General features: G+C 40.1%; 1 protein-coding gene and 1 long non-coding RNA gene across 3 annotated transcripts in view; one reads left to right on the forward strand and one right to left on the reverse strand.

Annotated features, from left to right (window-relative positions):
• The window catches only part of LOC104861955 (tubulin alpha-1B chain), a 34,059-nt gene that overhangs the window by 3,913 nt on the left and 3,598 nt on the right, over positions 1–26,548 (forward strand). The window lies entirely within an intron of this gene.
• On the reverse strand, positions 21,651–26,548 carry LOC104861954. The gene is made up of 3 exons (XR_780154.2): positions 26,505–26,548; positions 23,186–23,255; positions 21,651–22,364 (listed from the first exon to the last, which is right to left on the reverse strand). It is a non-coding gene; the product is annotated as an uncharacterized LOC104861954 (long non-coding RNA).

The following is a 26,548-nucleotide window of genomic DNA, read 5'->3' on the forward strand; positions in this document are numbered from 1 at the left end:
CAGATTGTGTCTTCCATCACTGCTTCCCTCAGATTTGATGGAGCCCTGAATGTGGATCTGACAGAATTCCAGACCAACCTGGTGCCCTATCCCCGCATCCACTTCCCTCTGGCCACATATGCCCCTGTCATCTCTGCTGAGAAAGCCTACCATGAACAGCTTTCTGTAGCAGAGATCACCAATGCCTGCTTTGAGCCAGCCAACCAGATGGTGAAATGTGACCCTCGCCATGGTAAATACATGGCTTGCTGCCTGTTGTACCGTGGTGACGTGGTCCCCAAAGATGTCAATGCTGCCATCGCCACCATCAAGACCAAGCGTACCATCCAGTTTGTGGACTGGTGTCCCACTGGCTTCAAGGTCGGCATTAATTACCAGCCTCCCACTGTGGTGCCTGGTGGAGACCTGGCCAAGGTGCAGCGGGCTGTGTGCATGCTGAGCAACACCACAGCCATTGCTGAGGCCTGGGCTCGCCTGGACCACAAGTTTGATCTGATGTATGCCAAGCGTGCCTTTGTTCACTGGTACGTGGGTGAAGGGATGGAGGAAGGGGAGTTTTCTGAGGCCCGGGAGGACATGGCTGCCCTAGAGAAGGATTACGAGGAAGTTGGTGTGGATTCTGTTGAAGGAGAGGGTGAGGAAGAAGGAGAGGAATACTAAAAATGTCACAAAGGTGCTGCTTTTACAGGGAAGCTTATTCTGTTTTAAACATTGAAAAGCTGTGGTCTGATCAGTTAATTCATATGTAGCGATGTATGCTCTCATATACAATTACTGACCTATGCTTTAAAACAAATGCTTTGTCACAAACAGACCCAAACTGTCCATTTCTCTGATGGGTTTTGAATAAAGTATTCCCTGTCCTAAATTAGCTGTCTTCTGTTCTTTTTGTCTTTGCTTTTTTTTTTTTAAACTGGGAAAATGAACCCAGAGCCTTAATACTGGACTAAATCCAAAGTCATTTTTTAAACCTTGTATTTTTTAATATATTTTTTTACTGTTTTGTTTTCTCATTGAGTTTATTGGTACATTTTAGGTATACAGTACAGTTACATTCATTACTGGGATCTTGTACCTTTACATGACAGGTCTTGTTTCTCATTTTTTCTCCATAGCCTTGCCCTCCATCCCCTCCTCTCTTCCCTATTTACAAAAACTTTTATTTTCATTTTCCCATATTTTTTTCTTTTCCTTTATTTCCTTTCCCCTACCCTTCCCACTTCCCCTATACCTTTAGCCTTTTCTTCCTATTACACACTGTCAATTATACCATTAGGACCTTATTACAATTATAGTTTTTCACACCAGAGAAACTATTCAGTATTTACAAATGTTAAATCTTTTATTTTGAGACAGGGTCTCTAATTTGCCCAAACTAGGTTCAAATTTGCTGTCCTCTTTTTTTCCAGCCACCCAGTTCTGGGATTACAAGAATGTACCACTAAACCCAGCTGTCTTGTGTTTGTATATGGGTGCCTGAAAATGTATGTAAAGATTATCATTAGATAGGATTACATACCCTTCTGAAATTTGACTTCACTGCAGAGTTATTTAAATTAGTACATAGCCATAGTCTGCTTGGTTTCATACAACTAAAATAGGAATAACCCAAATGCAACAACAAGGTTTTAGAAGCTCCTTTTCATGCTCCCTCAACAACTTTTGTTTTGATACAGAGTCTTGAGATGCAGTTCAGGCTGGCCTCAAACTAAAGATGATCCTCCTACCTCAGCCACCCAAATTCTGAGATTATACAGAGTGCACCACCAGGCCCAGCTTCCCTTAACAATTTGATATGTATTTTGTGCTATATGCTTCCTCTACCCTGAGTTCTCAAGTCTGGTCTAAGTAAGTGCCTCCTGTACTAATCCTACATCTTAAGTCTTTTTCCCAAACCTATTTTTTTATTGACATGTTGGAATAGTCTAATAGATTTATTTGCTCTAACGTGTTGGGTTACGTATCTCAATGTTAACTCTCCAAGGATATTTTTTTTTTCTTTTTTGGTACCAGGGATCAAACTCAGGACCTTGCACTTGAAAGGCAGGCAGTGGAACCACTGAGCTAAATCCTTGGCCTTCCTAGGATATTTTTATTTCAGTTTGGGTCAATAACCTTAAAGAAGATTAATGTAATGGTGCAATTACTGGCATTAGTACCAACTCTTAGAAATAGTTTTCAGGGCTGAGGATGCAGCTCAATGGCACTGCGCCTGTCTGGCAAGCACAAGATACTGAGTTTGATTCCTGGTACTGGAAAAAATTTTTTCAATCACGCATTCTCCAAAAATAGAGCTGTATTGCCAGTCCAACTGACCAAAAGACCATCTCTTTCCAAAGAAAACAAATCTTACATTTTCTTGTTCTGGAGTAATACCAGTACTAATGAAGATTTTTGGTGTCAGTTGCTGACTTTATTTTTACCTTGACACTGGCAACTAAGGGGCTGTGATGGTATTTAGTTACTGAGATTTGGGTTTAATGTTAATAAAAATAATACAGGGGCCGGGGATGTAGCTCAGTGGTGCCATGCCTGCCCCACACTCACAAGGTCGTGAGTTTGATCCCCAGTACCACAAAAATAAATAAATAAAAATAATGCAGTACAAGAAGCTTGGGGGGGCACATTGCTTAGGGGTAGAGCATGTGCAAGGCCCTGGATTTAATGCCCAGCACCATCCCCCAAAAAGACAAGATCCATTAATTTCAAAGCCAACCCAGTAGTGCTCAGCAGTTTTAACTAGAACAATATAAACAGATCTGCTGCACAAAAAGTAAAGTCTTGCTTATTTATTTATTTATAGCCAGGCATGTTGGCACATGCCTGTAATCGCAGAACTCAGAAGGCCGAGGCAGGAGGCAGGAGGATTGCTGCAAGTTTGAGACCAGCCTGGGCTAATTTAGCAATGGGCTGGGGATTTAGCTCAGTGGAGCTGCCACCTACCTTGAAAGTGCAGGGTCATAAATTCAATCCCTGGTACCAAAACAAAACAAAAAACCCCAATATGGTAACTAGGTCAAAGGTAAGTTTTATATATACCTTGTCAGCAACTGGCAAAAAGGACATGATAGTTTTACAACAATTGTTGGCTGAAACAGTCTGCCAGGCAAGGTGGCACACACCTGTAATCCTGGAACTTAGGGAAGCTGAGACAAGAGCATCACCATGAGTTCAAGAGCAGCATGGACTACATAGTGAGTTCAAGGCCAGCCTGAACTACATAAAATGTCTCAAACAAACAAACAACAACAAAGAAACAGTCAAATATAGGATAAGAAATACAGACATAACCCCCCCAAAAAAGTAAAAAACTACCATCTCAATTTTAATTACAGAAGGACAAAAATAAACATTTTTCTAGTTTTGTGTACTGAAAGGGACTGTAATAATGAATACCTGTAGAACCCATATGGTCTCTAAATCCATTTCCCATTAAAAAGAACCAGAATGTTTTTTTAAATGTTCCCATTAAAAGAAACCAAACCTGAACAGGAAATTCACAAGTTTAGACTCAAATGTTTGTCACTCTAGAAAGCAAGGAAAATATCAAAGATTATTAAAGTTATATCAAGAGAATATAAGTAGCTGGACATAGGCGCATACATCTATAGTCCCAGAAATAGGGAGGCTGGCTTAAGCAAGACTACTTTAGCCCAAAGTAGGTAGCACAATGGTGGGCTTTATCTCATTTAAAAAAAAAAAAATTTAAAAGAAAGAAGGAAGAGAAGAAAAAGAAAAAAAGGACATAGGAGCCAATTCTAGAGGCTCTTACTCTTATTGATGGTACAGTATAACCATTGTAAATAATAGTGACAGTAATAGATTGAAAAATACAGTGTTGGACAGGGGGTTTGGCTCAGTGGTTCCACTGCCTGCCTTGCAAGCACAAGGGCCCAAGTTAGATCCCCGGTACCAAAAAAATAAAAAATAAAAAAGTTTGGAGATTAACATAATGATTTTTCTCCTTTGACATATTAATGTTTTTGTTTTTCGGTGGTAATGGGAAACAATGAACCCAGAGAGCACTGGGCTCCATCCTCAGCCTTTTAAAAATTTGAGACAGATATTAAATTGCCCAATCTGGTCTTAAATGTGGAACTCTCCTGCCATAGCCTTCCGGGTAGCTGGGATTGAAACATGAACCACCAGTCCTATTTATGATTTATTATTTTAAAAGATTTGTGTGTGTGTGTGTGTGTGTGTGTGTGTGTGTGTGGTATTGGGAACTGAACTCAAGACCTTACACTTGCAAGGCAGGCACAATGCCACTGACCTAAATCCCCAGCCCCATTAAAAACATTTCTTGGGCCTGGGATTTAGCTCAGTGGTTCTGCCACCTGCCTGGCAAGCGAGAGGACCCGAGTTCAATCCCTGGTACCAAAAAACCCCAAAAAACATTTCTTAATGTTGAATCATCAGCGCATATTCAGTATAAAAAATTTCGTATTAGCTTGGTGGTTTTTCTTTTTATATGTTACCAAATTCAATTTGACAATGTGAACATTATTTCTACCAGCAGAGTATGAGGTTAGGGGTAAGGTTTTGTTTTGTTTTGTTTTTTGGTACCAGGGATTGAACTCAGGACTTTGTGATTGAGGCAGGTGGGGGTGAGTTTTATATTACTCTTTATATCGACTGCAGTATCTTAATATGGCATCTTACGTTATTCTTCAATATAGACTGCAGAACATACCAAAATACATCCCAGGACAGGGGTGGGGTGGGGGAGTTACTTCACCAGAAGCCTATCTAAGTGAGTACAGAAATGTAGGCCACGGGTTATCTGAGTTAATCCAGAGACAGAAGTTAGACTACCTCAGCAAGGGTCATCATGCCTGATGAGGAGTGGTAGTAAGAGCAGACACTCTTCATATTAAGTATAATGTTAGCTGTTGGTTTTTGGGTTTTTTGTTGTTGTTGTTCTTGTTTGTTTGTTTGTTTTGGTACCAGACTTGTGAGACAGGTGGCGAAACCACTGAGCTAAATCCCCAGCCCCATCTGTCAGTTTTTTATAGATGCTTTTTATCTTGTTCAGGAAGTTCCTCTTTAGTCCTAGCTTGCTGAGAGGGTTGCTTTTGGTAAATGGATATTGGATTTTGTCAACTTCTTTTTCTGCATGCATCTATTAAAATGATCATAAAGATTCTGTCTTTTATTCTGTTAATACAGTGAATTTTGTTGTCATTTGAATATGTAACCAACTGTGCATTCCTGGGATAAACCATATCAAGTTTAGAGTTTAGAGTTTCTAAACCCAGAGTCCAGTAAAACACAGAGCACTTCATTCATGGCTCTCCTGGGTTGTTGAACTCTGAAATTGTACACAAAATTCTGCATGAATATTGGTTAGGGTTGTATTTGTGACAGATACTTGCCTAACATACATAAGGCCCTAGGTTTGGTCCTCAGCATATCACACACACACACACACGCCTAATTTGGAAGTGATGGGTGCATGTGTATAATCCCAGCACTCTGGGAAGCTTAGGCAGCATGGTCAAAAGTTTGAGCTCAGCCTGGGCAACTTAGTGAGACTCTCTCTCAAAACACAATAACAATTAAAAAATAATAAAGAGGATCAAGGAAGTATCTCAGTGTGAAAGCCCCAGGTTCAATCACCACTATTGGAAAAAAATATATCCAGGGATTTTTGTGAATATACACATATTTTCTCCAAAGACAGATAGTATTCTTTTCACTCTGCAGGAATATGCTACTTCCGCCATAGAGAGGTAGAGTCTGTTATCCTCTGCTTAAATCTGAACTGGGCCTGTGATTGTTCTGACTATAGAATATGGCAGACACATAACTGTAGCAGATCCAGGTCAAGCTCTTTAAAAGCCTGGCAGCTTTGTCTTCACTCTTTGAAAAGCCTCTGTGTAAAGCTCAAGCTAGATTAATGGTGGATAAAACACCATGCAGGGAACAAGTGGTCATATGGAAAGCACCATATCCACCAGCTGGCACAAAGTCCCAGACACAAGAACCCATCCTAGCCATTTCAGCCCTAGCAGAATATAGCTAAATGCAGCTATATGAGTAAGCAAAGGAATCATGACAGATAGTAAGTCCTTTGTTTGTTGTTGTTTTTGAGACAAGGTCTTATTATATAGTTAAGGTTTGCCTCAAATTTATGGTAATTTTCCTGCCTCAGCCTCTTGAGTGTTGTGACCTCAGGCCCGCCTCACCATGCCCAGCTCTAAATAACTGTTTTAAGGCAGTAAATTTTAGAGTTGTTGGTTATACAGCAGTAGGTATCTGAAAAAGGGCTTAAACACACACCTGGAGAGAGAATGATATACTGTCTTTCATTTTAATTAATTTGTAAGTCAAAAAGGAGGAAAAAGAAAAATCTGAAAAGTAAACAAATTCTTAAAAAAAATCTAAAAAAAAAAAGGGCCGGGGATTTAGCTCAGTGGTTCGGTGGCCTGCTTCGCAAGCATAAGGACCCGAGTTCGATCCCCAGTACCAAAAAAAAAAAAAAATCTAAAAAAAATCAGCCCTTTAAAATTTGCACTAAGGGCTGGGGCGTGGTGGCACATGTCTGTAACCCCAGCACTTGGGAGGCTGAGGCAGTAGGATCGCTGTGAGTTTGAGATCAGCCTGGGCTACATAGTGAGTTCCAGGTCATTCTCAACTACATATTGAGACCCTGTCTTAAAAAAAAAAAAAAAAAAAAAAAAAAAAAGCACTAAGGAAGACTTTCTGCAGAGCCATTTCCCTTGTTAGTAGTTAAAGAATGAAAATCATATGGGGCTAGGGATTTAGCTCAGTGGTTCCACTGCCTGCCTTGCCAGCACAAGGTCCTGAATGTGATCCCCAGTACCAAAAAAAAAAGAAAAAAAGAAAATCATAGAGAATAATTTGCAGGGCTGAGGATTAAGACTGAGAACCTAGTCTGGCATCTCAGCTAAACAAAGTACAAAGGAGCCAGTCCTGACATTATGCAAATTGCAATCATCACACACAAAGGACAATAATAGAATGGGCTGGGAATTTAGCTCAGTGGTGCTGTCTCACAAGTGCAAGGTCCTGAGTTCGATCCCTGGTACCAAAAAAAATTTAAAAATAATACACTAGGGGGCCAGGGATTTAGCTCAGTGGTTCCACCATCTGCCTTGCAAGGGCAAGGTCCGAAGTTCAATCCCTGGTACAAAAAAAAAAAAGACTAGGGCTATAACTCAGTGGTAGGGCATGAGTTTAGCTGGTGCATGGCCCTGAGCTCAATCCCCAGCACCAAATAAAAAGGGTGGAGAGACAATTAAAGTATATACATCATAGCTATATTAACTCATTCATTTAATACCTTTTAAACACCAAATATGGCTGGGGACTTAGCTAGGTGGTGCTGTGCCTGTTTCACAAGATCTTGAGTTCAATTCACAGTGCCATAAAAAAAAAAAGACACCAATATAAACCAGGCCTGGTAGCCCACCATGAAGTTCCAATACTCTGAGAGGCTGAAATAGGAAGATGGAAAAAATTGAGCCCAGCTGGCACACACCTATAATCCCAGCACTTGGGAGGCTGAGGCAAAAGGAAGGCTGTGAGTTTGAGGCCAACCTGGGCCACATAGTGATTTCAAATGCCAGCCTAAACTGTATAGTGAAACCCTGTTTCAAAAAAAAAAAAAAAAATAGATTGAACCTAGCTCTAGCAATTTGGTTATTAAGCAAGACCCCATCACAAAATAAAAAATAACATACAGTAGACCTTTGATTTACAAACTAAATTCATTCCTAAATTGGTCAAATGAGCCGGGCATGGTGGCACACGCCTGTAATCCCAGCACTTGGGAGGCTGAGGCAGGAGCATCTCGAGTTCGAGACCAGCCTGGGCTACACAGTGAGTTCCATAGCAGTTAAACTACATAGTGAGACCCTATCTCAAAAACAAACACACAAAAAAAGTTGGTCAAGTAAAGGCTCAGGGGCCTCTACACAGCCTTTGAAGTCTTGCTCCTGTACAAAGGCAGACTTCAGTGCCCTTAGGGAAGACATTGGCCCAGGACTTCTCAATTAACCGCATGCAGGAAGGGATCTTGTTCCTTCCACAACTCTTTTTTTTTTTGGTACCAGGGATCGAACTCAGGTCCTTGCGCTTGGGAGGCAGGCCACTGAACCGCTGAGCTAAATCCCCGGCCCTCCTTCTGGAACTCTTTATGGGTTAAATCTGTATCTGAGACCATCTAGAAGCACAAGCAGCCAGCACTTAGGTTGCAATTTAACACTCTGCATGTAAGTTAAAACTAAAATTCTGGTCATAACCCAAATTGTTCATATGTCAGGCCAGTTGTAACTTGAGGATCCACTATAAAAAAGGACTGAGGATGTGTCTCAGTGTGAAGTCCTTAGGTTCAATTCCCAGTACAGTGAAAAATAAATAATCAAATAAATAAACATCAAATATACAAATAGCCTTATGGCAGGGATTTGGGGCTATGTATATTCAATTCATATTCAACACATATAAACTCACCTCCACCTTATATCAGATTCTAGGGCTAAAGCAGTGAATAAAAGAGATAAAATCCTTCATTTTTAAAACATTTCTAGAATGGAGACAGAAAATAATAAATGTGCTAAGAAGTGTGGGGGCGGGAGTAGGTTAAGGGAGGAAAGAAGCATGGAAGGGACTATAGTATTTTAGAAAGATCAGGCTGCCAGGCTTGGAGGCACAGGCCTGTAGGCCCAGTGGCTGAGAAATGAGGTAGGAGGATCACTTGGGCCTAGGAGTTTAAAACCAGCATGGGCAACTTAGTGAGATACTGTCACAAAAAATTAAAATAAGGGCCAGAGATTTAGCTCAGTGGTTCCGCCACCTGCCTTGCAAGCCCAAGGTCCTAAGTTTGATCCCTGGTACCAAAAAATAAAGTAAAATAAAACCTAATCAATTTGCCAGGATGGAGACATAACTTGGTGGAGCTAGCACCTCAAATTTTTTTTCTTGTCTCCCTCCTACCCCCAGTCCCGGGGATTAAACCTCGGGTCTTCACTACATCCCCAGCCCTTTTTGTTTCTTGTTGTAAGACAAAGACTCACAGTTTTCCCAGGGAGGCTTCATCATCCCTCCTTCCCACAGTGCTGGGACTATAGGCATGTGCCACCTCACCCAGCTAATTTTGAAAAAAGAAGGAGAAGGAGAAGACAAAGGAGATGAAGAAAATGAAAACAAAGAAGAAAAGGAAGAGGACAATGAAGAAGAAAAAAAAGAAAGATGATGATGTTGATAGGTGTGATGGCACAAACCTATAATCCCAGCACTCAGGAGGCTGAGGCAGGAGAATTACCATGAGTTCAAAGCCAGCCTGAACCACACAGAGACCCTGTTTCAGAAAGAAAGGAAGGAAGGAAGAAAGAGAAAAAAAAAGAAGAAGAAAAGCCAAGCCTTCTTTATTGAAAAGAGAATCTTTTGTTTGATTTTTTGGTTTTTGAAACAGGGTCTCACTATGTAGTTCAGGCTGACTTGAACTCACTATGTAGCCCAGGCTGGCCTTGAGCTCAAGGTGATCCTCTTGCCTCAGACTTCTGAGGCCTAGGGTTATAGGTTTGTACCACCATGCCTGGCTGAAAGAGAAGCTTGAAGAGAATAATAAAGTGGATTATCTGGAGAAGAGGAAAGGAGGCAGAGAATCACAGGAGGCAAAGTAGCATGTTTAGTGTGTTTGAGGTACAATAAGAAAGTGCAGATGAAATAGTATGAGAGGGAAAATCGTATAAAATAAAGCTGCAAGCTGGGTGTGATGAAATATATCTGTATTGGGAGGCTGAAAACAGGAGGACTGCTGCAAGTTCAAGGCCAGTCTGGGCTATACAATGAGTTCAGGACCAGCCTAAACTATCTAGCGAGACTGTCTCTAAATAAATAATAAATAAATAAAAATAAAGCAGGAGATATAGCCAAGTGCCAGTGTAGAACCATTGGGAACAATGAAAGGATTAGATATTACATTATTCTTTTTTGGGGGAGATGCTGGGAATAGATATGACATTATTCTAAGAATGAAAAGAAACCTCTACCAAGGCACCATGGTGCACACCTGTAATCACAGCCTCTGAGGCTAGGTCAGGAGGATCACAAATTTGAGCTCAACCTCAGCAATTTAGTGATTTGGTGAAACCTTGTCACAAAATAAAAATGAAAGAGGGCTGGGGATTTAGCTCAGTCGTTCTGCCGTCTGCCTCACAAGCACGAGGTCCTAAGTTCGATCCCAGGTACAAAAAAAAAAAAAAAAAAAAAAAAGAAAGAAAAAGAAGGGCTGGGGATGTGGCTCAGTGCAAAGGCTCTTTAGGTTCAATCCCTGTAAAAAAAAAAAGCTTAGCTGGGTGTAGTGGCGCATGCCTATAACCCCAGCACTCAGGAGGCTGGGGCAGGAGGATCACTGTGATTTCCAGACCAGCCTGGGCTACATAATGAATTCCAGGTCAGTCTCAACTATGCAGTGAGACCCTGTCTCAAAAAAACAAAACAAAACAAAAAAAGCTTTCAGAGCAGACAAGATTAGAGCAGGACATGGTGGCCCATGCCTGTAATTCCAGCATTTAGAAGGCTGAGGCAAGAAGATGAGTTTGAGGCCAATCTAGGCTACATAGCCAGGCCTTGTCTCAAAAACTAAACAAAAACAGGTAGGCAGGTTCAATCTTATTTTAAAGGATAACCTTTAAAGTGTAAGAACAAGCCAGGGATTTAGCTCAGTGGTTCTGCTGCCTGCTTCACAAGTGAGTTCAATCCCCAGTACAAAAATAAAATAAAATTTAAAAAGTGCAAGAAAAAGCCGGGCATGGTGGTACACACCCTGTAATCCCAGCACTCGGGAGACTGAGGCAGGAGGATCATTGTGAGTTCGAGACCAGCCTGGGCTACACAGTGAGTTCCAGGTCAGCCTCAACTACATAGTGAGACCCTGTCTTAAACACATGCATGCACACACACACACACACACACACAGACACACACACACAAAGTGCAAGAATAAGCCAAGCATGGTGGTGCATTCCTGTTATTCCAGCACTCGGGAGACTGAAGCAGGAGGAATGCCATGAGTTCGAGGCCAGCCTGGGCTACACAGAGTTCAAGGTCAGCCTGAACTACATAGCAAGACCCTGTCTTCAAAAAGAAAACAAATGAACAAACAAATAAAAACAGGGAGAGTAGTAAAGAGATTATTTATCATCTAGGAGAAAGACATAGGCAATTTAGGATATATTTTGTTAAGCAAAGCTGCCAAGATTTGCTGATGTAATATATATGTATATTATATTCATACACACACACACACACACACACACACACACACATACAGAAGGGAGGGAGAGGGAAGGAGGCGGGGAGGGAGAGGTAAAATGCTTGTGAACAGCTCACGAATTAGGTGTGGTAGTGCACATCTATAATCTTAGCTCTGGGGGAAGCTAGCAGCTGTGAACTAAGGCCAGCCTAGGTGACATACCAAATCCCTGTCTCAAAACAAAACAAAACAAAAAGCAAAGAATAACTTAGAAGTTTTTTGTTTGAGCAGCTTCATGAATAAAAGTAAAATTCACTCAGAAAAGACTGGGAGAAGAAAGGAGTAGACAATATGCATATGAGTGTTGGGCAAGATGGAATTCAATAATTTGGTCTGGGTCTTCATAAATTTAGGATACTTATTAGACATTCAATTGACGATGTTGAATAGGAAGCTAGATATGTTCTTTGAGGAAGAAGGGAAAAGTCTGGGTAGAAAATACAAATTTGGGGTTATCAGACCACAGAGAGTAGGTATGTGTATATAACTTTTTATGGAAGTGTATGACTATTTCTCTAGATCAGTAGTCTCCACATTTGTGCTTATGTATCACTTAAATTTTTTTCAGCTGTTTAACTACTATTCACTCATTAAATTGCTATCTAAATTTTTTCAAGTTTAAAAATAATTTAAAAGAGTGTAATTTTAACACAGTGTAAAGACTAACATTTTAATGTAAAATTTATATTGTTCTGTTACATTTAATGGAATCTAAAAATCAGTAATTAGATACTTGCCACCATCCATTTTTAAAAGAAAAAAAATTGCATTTTCAACAAGATGGGCCTGATATCTTTTTTTTGTTTTGTTTTGTTTTGATTGTTTTGGTACCAGGGATCAAACTTGGGTCCTTGCACTTGGTGAGGCAGGCAGTGGCACCACTGAGCTAAATCCCTGGTCCCTGTTTTGTTTTGAGACGGGCTGGCCTCAAACTCATAGCAATCCTCTTGCTTTAGCCTCCCAAGTGCTGGTATTGCAGGCATGCACCACCAGACCACCACACCCGGCTAAACCCATTTTCTTAAAAGCATCAAAAAACTGACAAGATAGGGATGAACCTTTAAACCAGAAGGAGTGTTGATCGTGCCATTTTCAATATAGCCCTATAGGAGCTCAAATAGGATGTAAAGTCCAGGGTCCACACAAAACAAGAAATATAATAAGGTCCCAGTACCAAATAAATAAATACAATAAGGAACTGACCCCCAGAAAGTTGAGACTCCAAAGAGCTAAAGTTTCAGTGTAAGGATGAGCCAGAATTAAATCTGTCCTAAACCTGTCTTTGAGAGGACTGCAATAAAAATTAGTTTGATGCAAGACAGGAAGAAAAAAATAAATGAGCCAGGGGTTTAGCTCAGTATCACAGTACCTGCCTGGCAAGCACAAAGTCCTGAGTTCAATTTCCAGTACCAGGAAAAAAAAATATTGAGAAATGGTCAAAACAAGCTTGCTCTTACAAATATATGCAACAGTAATTCATACAACTTGGCTATTTTCAAAGTCACGAGTTTAGTTTAAAGTGATTCTAGAGCCTAGTATGGTGGTACATGCCTATAATCCTAGCACTTGAGAGGTTCAGGCAGGAGGATTGCTGTGAGTTTGTGGCCAGCCTAGGGTACATAGTGAGTTCAAGACCAGCCTGAACTACATGGCAAGACCTTGACTCAAAAAACCAAAACCAACCAAACAAACAAATGATCCTAGGGGCTGAGGATGTAGCTCAGTGGTAGAACACCTGCCAAATAGACATAAGAGCATAGGTTTGATCTCCAACACTTGAAATCAATTATTTAATTAATTAAAGCAAAATAAAATAAAGTGATCCTAAACTGGTAGTATTGCCAAGTATGTGGCAGAAGAGAAAGCAAATCCTTATTTTAGACATCAAAGAATGTCCCTCCAAAAATTCTTTTCCCAAGGAAAATAAGCTTTTATTTTATTTTATTTATTTTTTATACCAGGGATTGCAATTGGGTACTTGTACTTGCAAGGCAGGCAGCAGAACCACTGAGTTAAATCCCCGGCCCAAAAAATGAGCTTTTATAGTGAAAAAAATAGTCATGCAGCTGGGTGTGGTGGCACGCACCTGTGCTTCCAGCACTTGGGAGACTGAGCCAGGAGGATTGATAACTGCAAGTTCAAGGCCAGCTTGAACTACAAAGTGAGAGCCTGTCTCAAAAAACAAACAAACAGAAAAGCAAAATAAAAATTTTAGAAGTTATGCACAGGAAATAAGGTATCCTGAATATCAACTATTTCCAATCAATATACAATAGAAATGGTCAAGAAAAGGCTTTGGAATTATCAGACCTAGATTATAAAATAACTCTGCACATTATGTGCCAAGAAATAAGCAACAAGTTTAGAAATGTCTGTTAAAAAAAGAAAGAAAGAAAAAAAGAAAGAAATGACCCAGGTGTGGCAGCATGCACCGGTAAATCCTAGCACTTGGGAGGCCAGAGTATCAACATGAGTTTGAGCAAGCCTGGGCTACACAGTGAGTTCATGGCCAGCCTGAACCACATAGTGGGACCCTGTCTCAAAAACCAAAAGCAGGACTGGAGATTTAGCTCAGTGGAGCTGCCTGCCTCACAAGCTCAAGGTCCCGAGTTCGATCCCCAGTACAAAAAAAAAAAAAAAAGATGAAAACTAAAATGATTATATTACTTTTCTAGGGCTTCCATAACAAATTACTACATTTGGTGGATCAGAACAACAGAAATTTGTTCTCTCACAGTTCTAAAGGCCAAACGTCTAAAACTGAGGTATTACCAGGTTCGATTTGTCTAGGAAGCTCTAAGGTAAAATTTGTTCTCTATCTTTCTCCTAGCTTGTGGTGACTACTGGTAATCCTTGTCAGTCCCTGGCTTGTGCATTCATCACTTCAATCTCTGTCACTGTCTTCACATGGCTTCCACTCCACAGGTCTGCACCTTTTCAGTCTCTTATGAGGACACCCATCACTGGATTTAAGACCCATCTTGATCCAGGATGATCTCACTTGGATATCCTTGTCTTACATATTATTATATGCACAAAGGCCCTTATTCCAAATGCGGTTATACTCTGAGGTTCTGAGTATATATATCTTTGGGAAAGGGGTCACTATTCAACTCTCTACCATGAGTGAAACTGAAATCAAAAGATTTCACACAAAACTCTGTAAGCAAATGACTTTTTTTCCCTGGTGCTGTGAAAAGACCTAAGGGCCTTGTACATACTAAGCACATATTCTATCACTGAGTCTATACTCCTACCCCATCCATACAAATGTTACAGCAACCTTACTCATAACTGTCAAAAACAGAAGCAAACACTATGTTTTTCAATAGGTAAATGGGTAAAATAATTGTTGTTCATCCATATAAAATGGGATATTATTTAATAATAAAAAGGAATAAGCTGTCAAGCCACAAAAACATACAGATGAATCTTAAATGCATATTACTAAGTGAAAGAAGTCAGTTTTGTTTTGTTTTGTTTGTACTGGGGATCGAACTTAGGACCTTGTCTTGAGAGGCAAGCGGAGGAACCACCGAGCTAAATCCCTGGCAAGAAGTCAGTATGAAAAAGCTATATATTTTTATAATTCCAATTACATGACATTCTGCAAAATTACAGGGGCAGTAAAACTTAGTGGTCCTGGGGTTCACAGGCAGTTGGTAAAAATTAAGAAAAGGTAAAAAACAGGAATTTTTAAAATTAGGTAAAGAACTTTATTAACTTTCGTTTCAAACTTTAATCCCCAGGCTTTTTTAGCTTAATTGGTGGCAACGAATGAACTGTATATAAGCAAATACTTATGAGCCAGGTAGGTGTGCTAGCATACACCTATAATCTCAGAACTTGAGAGGGTAAGGCAAGAGGATCACTGTGAGTTTCAGGCCAGCCTAAACTGCATAGCAAGACTCTGTCTAAAACAGACAGACAGACAGACAGACAGACCTGAAAAGAGCTGTAGTATCCAAGGAGCTTGGGCTTAAAAATATTAGAGGTCTATGGGCTGGAGATTTAGCTCAGCGGCACTGAGTCTGCCTTGCAAGTGCAAGGTCCTGAGTTCAATCCCTGATACTGATAGGTTACATAGCTAATTCAGAATGAGCTGGAGGTATAGCTCAATAGCACTGTGCCTGCCTGGCAAGCATAAGGTCCTAAATTTGAACCTCGGAACTGGAAAACAAAGCAAAACAAAACACAGTAAATTCAAGTTCACCCTGAACTTAGAGTGAAACCCTGTCTCAAAAAAAAGGTACTCAATATCACTCTCAAAGACAAGCAGGCCAGGGATTTAGCTCAGTGGTTCTGCCACCTGCCTTGCAAGTGCAAGGTCCTGAGTTCAGTCCACAGTACCAAAAACAAAAACACAATAAAATACCACCAGGCATGATGATGGATATCTGTAGTACCAGCTACTCAGAAGGGTGAGGCAAGAGGATGGCAAGTTCAAGAGTTTAAAGCTAGTCTGGAAAACTTAGTGAGACTTTGTCTTAAAATATAAAAAATGGGGATGTAGCTCTGGGGTATAGTACCTCTGACCCCAGGTTTAATCTCCAGCACTGCAAAGTTTAAAAAGAAAAGAAAAGAAGGCTGCGTGTGGTGGTGCACGCCTGTAATCCCAGCACTTGGGAGGCTGAGGCAGAAGGATCGCTGTGAGTTCGAGACCAGCCTGGGCTACATATTGAGTTCCAGGTCAGTCTCAACTACACAGTGAGACCCTGTCTCAAAAAAAACAAAAAAAAAGAAAAAAGAAATCCCACTTTATAGTTATAGTTAGTATCTATAGCACCCTCCCAACATACACACTCCAAGATGCTAAATTAGGCAAGAGGCAAGATGGAACACACCTAGAGTCCCACTAGGCAGAAGAGTCACTTGAGCTCAGAAGTTCAAGATAAATACAGGCAAACACAGCTAGAATCTGTCTTGAAGAAAAAGATGATCTAGAAATTCTATTCCTAGATAGAAAACCAGGAGAAATAAAAACACAGGGTCACATGAAAACTCATATACAAACGTTCAGCAAATAAGGGCCCAGGATGTAGCTCAGTGGCTCCCCATTTGCTTGGCAAGCACAAGGTCCTTAGTTCAATCCTAGGTCTGGGAAAAAAAATGTTCATCAAGCCAAATATGGTGGCACATGTATATAATCCCAGGACTCAGGAGGCTGAGGCAGGAGGGTCACAGCAAGTTTGAGGCTAGCCTGGGCTACACAGTGAGTTCAAGACCAGCTTGAACTATACAGCAAGATCCTGTCCCAAAACAAAAGTTCATCACAACATTATTCAAAATAGCCAAATAGTGGCAACAACTCACTAACAGATGAACAGATAAAGAAAATGTGAAGGACTGGAGATTTAGCTCAGTGGCATCGCACCTGCCTCACAAGTGCAGGGTCCTGAGTTTGATCCCCAGTACCAAAAAAACAAAAACAAAAACATAGTAGATTCATACAAAATATTACTTAGCAATAAAAAGAAATGAGGTACTGACACATGCCATAGTACCACTATACTCACCCATGGGTTAATATACTGATGTTCACAGCGAAACGTGCTGGGAAGGGGTGGGCCCTGCTGGAGGAGTTGTGTCAGTGGGCTGTGCCTCTGGAAGGCACAGCTCTTGCTGGTGCTCTTCTCCTGTGCTCAGCTTCCCAGCCACCATAAATTAAGCAGATTTATTCCACCAGGCCCTTCGGCTATGATGTTCCTGCCTCAGGCCACTGAGGACTGAAACTTCTGAAACTGTGAGCCAAAATAAACCTCTTCCTCTTTAAATGGTAGGTACTAGATATTTTGTCCTGGCAATAGGATTCTTTTTTTTTTTTTTTTTTTTTTTTTTTTTTTTTTTTTTTTTTTTTGTATGGGGATCAAACTCAGGACCTTGTGCTTGTGAGGCAGGCACAGTACCACCGAGCTAAATCCCTGGCCCTTGTCCTGGCAGTAGGAAAGCTGACCAATACAAGACAGAAACAGAGCGAATACTCTCTAACTCATTCTATGAGGTCAGCATAATCCTAAAACAAAACCAGACAAAAACATTACGAGAAGAAAAAACAAAACAAAACTACAGAATAACAACTCTCATGAACATAGTGGCAAAAATCCTCAGTAAATTTTTAGCAAATCAATTATTCAACTGTATATAAGAAGAATTATATACTATGACCAAGTAGAATTTATCACAGGAATACAAGGGTGGTCAAACATTTGAAAATCATTTTTTAAAAATATCTAGCTGGGTGTGGTGGCGCACGCCTGTAATCCCAGCACTCAGGGGGCTGAGGCAGGAGGATGGCTGTGAGCTTGAGACCAACCTGGGCTACATAGTGAGTTTCAATTCAGTCTCAACGACATAGTGAGACCTTGTCTCAAAAAAACAAAACAAAACAAAACAAAATCTACCACATCAGTAGTCTGAAGAAAAATTACATGATCATATCAACAGATGCAGAAAAAGTAACTGAATCTAAAAAGCATTTTGGATAAAATCTCTTCATTAAGTAGGATAAAGAGGAATTTATTCAATTTGATAAATAATATCTACAAACTGGGTGTGGTGGTACACACCTGTAATCCCAGAATTTGGGAGGCTGAGGCCAGCTCAGGCTACATAGTGAGCTCAAGGCCAATCTGAACTATATAGTGACACCGTCAATAAATAAATAAATGAAAAACAATGCAAACTAGGATTAGTGATGTATTGCAGTGTTAGAAAGACTTGCCTAACAATCCTGAGCCCGAGTTTGATCTTCAGCACTGCAAAAAAAGGAAAAAGGAAAAGAAAAAAAAAGGGTGGGGAGAGGGAAAAATTTATAGATAACCTCTGAGCTTTTACACCTCAGGGAGGCTGAGGCACCAAATATTCTTTCTGCATGAAATTCCCATTTTATCATTCATTCAGGTTTTTGCTCTAAAAACTATTGCCCCAGAGAGGCCTTCTCAAATCATGCTATCTAAAATGGCACCCCTGGTCTCATATGATGGCATATGCTGGTAACCCCAGCACTATGGGAGGCAGAGACAGGAGGATTGCAAATTCAACTCCAGCCTGGGCAACTTAACAACCTAGCAAGACTCTGTTACAAAATTAAAAAATATAAAAGGGGTAGGGGATATAGCTCAGTGTAAAGGACCTGAGTTCAATCCCCAGTTCTGCCAAAAAAGAAAGAAAAAAAAAAGAAACTTGCCATGGTAAACTCTCCATAAATATTTATCAAGTAAATAAAAACAGAACTCTATTCTAGATATTCAATAGACATGTTCCAGTCTTTACCTACTTAGCCTCTGGATAATGTTTGATATCATACTACTTGAAATTCTCTTTCTTTGGATTATGAGGCGGTCCCAATTCTTACTTTTTTTTTGGACAGGATCTTGCTATGTAGTTCAAGCTGATCTTGAACTCACTATGCAGTCTAAGCTGGCCTCAAACTCTCTTGGTTGGCCTCAAGCTGGAATAATCTTTCTGCCTCAGCCTCCTGGGTCTTGAGATTATAGGAGTGTGCCACCATACCTGCCTTCTTTGAGTAGTCTTATCCATTTCCCATGTTTAATAATCATCTTTATGCTAAATACTGCAAAATCTATCTCTTTCCTCTCTATATATTTCTATGCACATGCCCAATATACATCTTCAGGTACCAATGATATAAACCTTAAAATGTGTCAAAAGCAGGACTGTTTCTTAGCATCTCATGTCCCTTCATTTTCTACCTAGTTCTTCCATCAGAATATTCTAATTTCAGTGAAAAACACACTTATTTAAACCAGACGTCTTCAAACTAACTTCCATTCCTTACTTTATGTCACATCTGATGACCAATCACCAAATTCAACATCCAACAATAAATTACATATTAAGTACCTACTATGTGCTGGGTATTACTGCTCCAGGCACTGGGAAGGAAGCCTATATAAGCAATTTAATGAAGACATTTATTGTTTCGTAAATAAATGTACAGACAGGTGTATTTAAAGTTGGGTTAGTAGCTCACAGTATCAGACCATTACATAGTAATCTCTGTATGATTACTGGCATCATAGTTTCATTTGCAAGGCAAAAAGCAAAGGAGAAGAGTGAAACAGAAAGGTTTTCTTCAAAGGAAACTACTTTTTATCTTTCATTTTGAGACAGGTGCTCAGTAAAATTGTTGCCAGGTGGAGCTCCAACTTGTCATTCTCCTACCTCCATTTCCCAGGGGACAAGGATTATAGGTGTGTGCCTTCTCATCCAGTACCTTGATTTATCTGGAGACTGACAACATGAACACTCTATTTATTTGGGGTTTTTTTCACTACACAGCCCAGGCAGGCCTCAAACTGTGGCAATCTTCATGTCTTACAAGTGCTGGGATCACAGGTATGCACCACCACTCTTTAAAAATGAAATTTTCAGCTCATGTTGGTGGTATACAACTGCAGTTTCAGCTATCTGGGAGACTGAGACAGGAAGATCACTTGAGCTCAAATTCAAAACCAGCCAGCTTGGCGTGGTGGCACATGCCTGTAATCCCAGCACATGGGAGGCTGAGGCAGGAGGATCCCTGTGAGTTCGAGACCAGCCTAGGCTAGTGAGTTTCAGGTCAGTCTCAATTACATAGTGAGACCCTGTCTCAGAAAAAAAAAAAAAAAATCAAGACCAGCCTGAGCAACATAGTGAGACTCTCATTTCACTAACAAGAAAGAGAAAGAAAGAAAAAGAAAGAAAGAAAGAAAGAAAGAAAGAAAGAAAGAAAGAAAGAAAGAAAAAAAGAAAAAAAGAAAAGAAAAGAAAAGAAAAGAAAAGAGCGAGGTGCTTAATGGAAGAAGGTGATTTTTCAGTTGGTTTTTGGTTTTGGTTTTGGTTTTGTACCAGGAACTGAACTCAGGTTCCACACTTGCCAGTCAGACACTGTACCACTGAGTTACATCCCCAGCCCTTTTAGTTGGTTTTTGGAAGGGTGACTGCTATAGTTTGGATCACAAATGTTCCCCAAAGGCTTTATTGTAAGCTCTGTGGCATTACTGAGAGTTGGTGGCAACTTTATGAGGTGAAACCTCAAGTGAGGGCTCATCCTTAAAGGGGTTACTGGTATCCCAGACCCTCAGCTTCCTCTCTTTCATTGCCATATGGTAAGCAACTGCTTCTGCCAGGTAATCCCACCATGATATACAGCTTTGCCACAGAAACAGAAGCAACAGGACCAACATCCATCTACTAAAACCACCAAAACTTGACCCAAACTAAAACTTTCCTCTTTTATCATCTCAGGTATTTCATTAAAGTACCAGAAAGCTGACTAATAGAGCAACCAAGATTGACTTCCATAAAAACCAGACATGGAGGGCCAGGGATTTAGCTCAGTGGTTCCACCGCCTGCCTTGCAAGCGCAAGGATCTGAGTTCGATCCCTGGTACCAAAAAAAAAAAAAAAAAAAAAAAAAAAAACCTAGACATGGTACTTGCATAAAGAGTGAAACTTTAAACAAGCAAATAAATGTACAAGTACAAACAAGGTGTTTTTAGATTCCAAAATAGCTATGAAAAATAGGGTGACTGATTAAAAAGTGGGAGGTGTATTTTGAAGCTAAAGCTGACATCCAGGATTGACGAGGCACTCCTTGTAATCCCAGCACTCTTGGAGACTGTGGGAGGAAGATCTCAAGTTAGAGCTCTGCTTGGTGGAAAACTTAGCAAAACCCTGTCACAAAAATTAGCCAGATTGGGCCAGGGATTTAGCTCACTGATGCTGCTGCCTGCCTTGTAAATGCAAGGACCCAAGTTCAATCTCCACTAAAAAAAAAAAAAAAAGAAAAAAAAAAAGAAAGTAAAGAAAAGAAAAGAAAAGAAAAGAAAAGAAAAGAAAAGAAAAGAAAAAAAGAAAGAAAGAAAAAAATTTGCCAGGTTGTCGAGGCATAGTGGCATGTGCCTATAACTCTAGCACTTGGGAGGCTGAGGCAGGAGGATCACCATGATTTTGAGGCCAGCCTGGGCTACACAGCAAGACCTTGTCTCAGAAAACTTAAATGATGGGGGGCTAATGAAGTTTACTAATGATATTAAATGTATGACAAAAAGATTTCAAGTTAATACAGTAAGTCTCTGACTTACAAATAAGTTTTGTTCCAGAACAATGTTCATAAGCTGGATTTGTTTGTAAGTTGATCAAAGTGAGTCTTATACACTGTGGCGCAAATTTACAATGTAAAGCATAAAAAAACCAAAACTACATACAAATATTGTAAAGTTTTTATTTTTATTTATTTATTTTTGGTTTTTTAAGACAGGGTCTCACTATGTTGTTCAGACTGACCTGGAACTCACTATGTAACCTACACTGGTCTCGAACTCACAGCGATCCTCCTGCCTCAGCCTCCCAAGTGCTGGGATTACAGGTGTGCGCCACTATGCCCGGCAATAAACTTTTTATTTTTACAGGTACCTTGTGGAATAGTGCAGTACAACTGTAAGTAAACTATTTTTACTTTTACAGTAAAATGGCGAGCAGTACAGTATAACACTTGGTATGCAGGGGATTACATGGAGTGAACTGACAAGAAGAGAGTTATTAACTGGAGGAGGGAGGGTAAGGGGGATATGGTGCAGCTGAAGATCACAAGCAATAGGAGGTAGAGGGCAAGACGGAAATTCACTCACACCTGATATTAATGACACAGGTTTTTTTGTTTGTTTTTTTTGGTACCGGGGATTGAACTCAGGTCTTTGCGCTTGCAAGGTAGGCCACTAAACCGCTGAGCTAAATCCCCGGCCCATGACACATGGTTTTTAAATGGATTTAATTCTGTCTACCCACTTGAAAAAAGGATCCAGTGATGTCTGAATAGCTGTTTTTTTTCTCATCATGCTGTAGATGATTCTGTAGCACTGGATGACATTCTGAACAACTGCCACAATCTTTGGGTACCATTATACACTGGGATCCTGTGCCTCAAAAACTAACAGTGCCTCTTCAAGTAAAGAAAATGCTCTTGCCATTTTCTGTGCTGTGAATCTCTTTGGTTCTTCCTCTTGGCTCTCTCTTCATCTTTTCTCTGGGCCTCTAATTCTACCAGGTAGTGAGTAAGCTCAGTGACATTAAAAACCTGTTGGGGTAAATAAATGCCTTTATCAATAATTTCTCTAAGTGTGGCTGGAAGTTCTTGGGCAGCGATGGTCCCTGCACTCACAGCCTCACCACTTACGTTTACATTGTGAGGGTTGGCTCTATTCTTGAATCTGTTAAACCATCCATGAGTGGCAGTAAAAGATGCACTCTGTTCACCCTGCTTTTTCCTTCAAGTCTTCCAATAGGCTTTTAGCTTTTCCTCGAACAAACATTAAAGTAAGTGGGACTTGGCACTGATGCTGATCCTACATCCACACAGAGAAGTTTCTTCACCTCCTCTATCACTGTACCACAATTTATGGATATTACTGTTGACTTCATTGGCACAACAGACATCACATATTCCACGATCTTGTCCTTGTTCTTTAGCATTGTGCTAATGGTTGAATTATTCATTGTTATAAGAAGGAGAGACAGCTACCATCTTTTCACCTCAGTCTAATCTCTCAATTATTTTTACTTCTGTTTCCATGATTATTGTTTTGTGCTTCCTAGCGATCCCCTTCACACCACCAGTGCTTTTCCTCTTGCTTTCGGACACCCTGGGCTCTGATTGACACTGTACTACTGTACATTATTACACAGTACAGCAAGCACACAGCAGCACAATTGTGAAAATGTCTTGAAGACAGGTGAGTTACTTCTGTGATTTGTTCACATTTATGAATTTTTAATAATGCGAGGTCTGTTAGTATCATGGAAGTTCTCAAATGTTGTAAGTCAGGGACTTACTGTAATGATTCATTCATAAATGAAGTTCAAAGAAAGTTAATTGAAACCAAATGTGGTGGTACATACCTGTAATCCCAATATTCCAGGAAAGTGAGGTAGGAGGAACATGGTGTGAAGCTCGCCTGGGCTACATAGTCTCAAAACACACACAAAAAGTAAATTAAGAGTCTAAAGTCATTCCGCCATTCACCAAGTTAAAATCTAGTTTTATCTGTTGTCAAAGTCAAATTTCTGCTGGGCATTTGGTGCACATCAGTAATCCCAGCAGTTGGGAGGCTGAGGCAGGAGGATTACCGCAGGCTCAAGGCCAACCAGAACTACACAGTGAGTTCAGGGCCAGACTGAACTACATAATGAGACCCTCTTTTTTTGAGAGAGTCTCACATTGTAGCCCAGGCTGGTCTTTTTCTGATTTTATCCTTTTTGTTTTTTGAGACACTGTTGCTTTGAAATTCAGGCTGGCCCTGAACTCACTATGTAGCCCAGGCTGGCCTCCAATTTGTGTTGATCCTCCTGCCTCAACCTCCTCAGTGCTGGGATTATAGGCCTGCCCCACCATGCCGGGCCTCCCAGGTTAGTCTTGAACTCACGACAATTCTCCTGCCTCGCCTCTCAAGTGCTAGGATCTATAATCCCAGCCTATAACATGTACCATCATGCAAGCAAAACCCTTTCTCAAAAAAAAAAAAAAAATCAAATTTATTTTCCCTATAACACTTATCTGTGGAAAAAAGCAGAACACAAAATAGCATGTATAAATTTCTAACACTAGGATAAATAAAAATAAAGGCTGAATAACATGGTGGTGTATACCTCTAATCCTAGCACTCCGGAAGGCTTAAGCAGATCACAAGTTCCAGCCCAGCCCAGGTAACTTGGTGACTTAGCAAGACCCTGTCTCAGTATAAAAAATAAAGTATCGGAGATGTATCTCAGTGTGAAGGTCTTGAGTTCAAGCCCTAGTACCAAAAACAATTAAAAATTAAAATTAAAAAAGTAAAATGTCATGACTATAACCCTTCACTTAAAAGAAAAATAAAGGCTAAATTATGTGTAAATAGTTGATGATTGGTAAATGTTTTTGTGTGCTTTGTTGTGAGTTTTTGGTTTGTTTTGGTTTGATTTTATTTTGAGACTGGATCTCACCAAATCACTAAATTGCCCAGGCTGGGCTTAAGCTTGTGATTCTCATGCCTTAGCCTCTCAGAGAGCTGAGAATTGTTATTTTTGTCTTTCTTTGTACAGCTGGTCAAATGAACAAAATATTTTGTGAACTTTCACATCCAAATCCCAAACGGAACTATCAAAAACCATTACTGATAGTGCAGAACAGATGCAGACAGAACAGTAGCAAATGGCTATGGGATGTTAGGTAGCAAGGATGGAAGTGGCTCAGATTGCAACACAAGGTTTCTTACTATACCAAAGGCTCAAAGCAAATACAATCCCAGAAAAAAATCTAACAGAAGAAATGCCTACGTAATCAATGAAAATGTAACATCACTGGAAATACTGTGTTTATGTTATAGATATAGATACCTATTTTGTTCAGTTTAAGCATATGTAATATAAACAAATCGAACCATGTAGCTTGTAATAGGGGTTAAAAAATGTCCTTTCAGGTATTAAAGAAAAATAATAAGAGTTCAATATCTTTCTAGCATAAAGATAGAAAACTAGATTATATTTAAAGATCTCTTTTAGTTCTATTACCCTAGAATTTGAGATATCATCAAGGACCTAAAAGTAAAAACATAAAGAAAACCACACACACACACACACACACACACACCCTTAAATACTTCCTCATTCACAATAGGGAAATACCATGATAACAACTAGCAAAGTTAATGGTTTTAGGAAGGTATCTGGGGACACACACGGGCCCACAGGACCAAATCCCTGCAGTGAAAGCTGATATTCTGCAGAGCCGGGGTAAGGAGGTGCCTGCTTTCAGTGGCATTTCCTCTAGAACAGATAGCAAAAGGGAATTCAGCAGGATGGTCCTCTTAACATCCATTCTTCCATTTAGGAGGCACTAGCTGCTTTCCATCTCCTTTAAAGAATACTTATGTAGAAAAAGAATAAATGAGAACAAAATTCAAATATATTCCTGACCCGCTAACCCAGTTTGGAAAAATACAAGCGATTTAAATTTTGAGCCAAAACCCACTGAAAGGACTAGAAATAGTATTTATTCATCAGCTATAAATAAGAACTTTCTCCTTTGCATGCCAGGTTCAGATGGCTACAGACTATATGTATCCATCCATCCACTTACCGCCTTACAAAATGTACACATTTATTAACAGTATAAATTTGTCTAAACAGCAAGTGGAAGCTTTGTCCAATGTGAATGAAGCAGTAATTAATATCAACTATGATTTTTATTTTCGTTTCCCTTTTCTGTATACCATCACCTGGAAGACATTTTGAATAGTTCAGCAACACAAATCAATTTCTGCAGAACAGGTGTTTTTTGTTGTGGCAGTGGGTTTTTGTTTTGTTTTGTTTTTTATTTTGTTTTTTGTTTTTTTTTTTTTTTTTTTTTTTGGGTTTTTTTTTTTTTTGTTTTGTTTTTTTTTTGAGACAGGGTCTCCCTGTGCAGTTCAGGCTGGCCTTGAACTACAGGCCAGGCTGTCTTGAACTTGCAGCGATCCTCCTCTGCAGTTTTAAGGCTACTCTTCAGACCTAACCACCTTATGAATTTTGATTCAAGGTTTAGCAACGTAGTTTATGGTCCTGGAATAGATGGGGGTCTGGTCTATTCATTATAAACTGGGGCTCCAAAGCACTAGCCTATAACCAACAGATCTCTTGACAAAATTCCAAGCAGTCTTATTTAGAAAACGCTAACACATACACACACACACTCACAGAACACCTACTTCCTAATATTCTTCAGCGTGAAACGATTTGTTTCCTCTATCCTCGAATTTCGCTTCTCTTCTTCAACTCAGCTAGCCACAGGGCATTTTTAAGTAAATCTCCTTTTTGAAAAGGCCCTGCTGGGCTGCTCCAAGTCGGTGGCCCGAATCTAACCTCAGAGCCTGCTGTGCCTCAGCCCGAGCAGGCCACGCCTAGGGCCGCTCCTCCTACGACTGAAGTACCATCTTCTTTCCAGCCTGTGCTTTTAGTATGTGTGCGGCCGAAGCGAGCACTCCAGCCTGTGCTTTTCGTTCTGAGACAAACACTTCTACTCGGTTTTCTAAAGCTCACATCCTCTACGTCATCAAGTAGCTACAAAACACCTTTTCAAAGGAAGTGAGAAAAGAAAAAGGGAAAATTCACTGAGCAGCAGTGGCAAACAGGAAAATAATCAGCAGAGCTACTCAGACCAGGAGTTTCTGCATTTAGGGAGCTTCATCTTTAAAACCGTATATACCTCTCAAGCCTTAGGGATCGCTCTCTCCAAGGCAAGCTTCCGTC

The sequence above is a fragment of the Fukomys damarensis genome, unplaced genomic scaffold, assembly GCF_012274545.1.
Source record: "Fukomys damarensis isolate Sample0158 unplaced genomic scaffold, DMR_v1.0_HiC HiC_scaffold_15, whole genome shotgun sequence".
Taxonomy (NCBI): domain Eukaryota; kingdom Metazoa; phylum Chordata; class Mammalia; order Rodentia; family Bathyergidae; genus Fukomys; species Fukomys damarensis.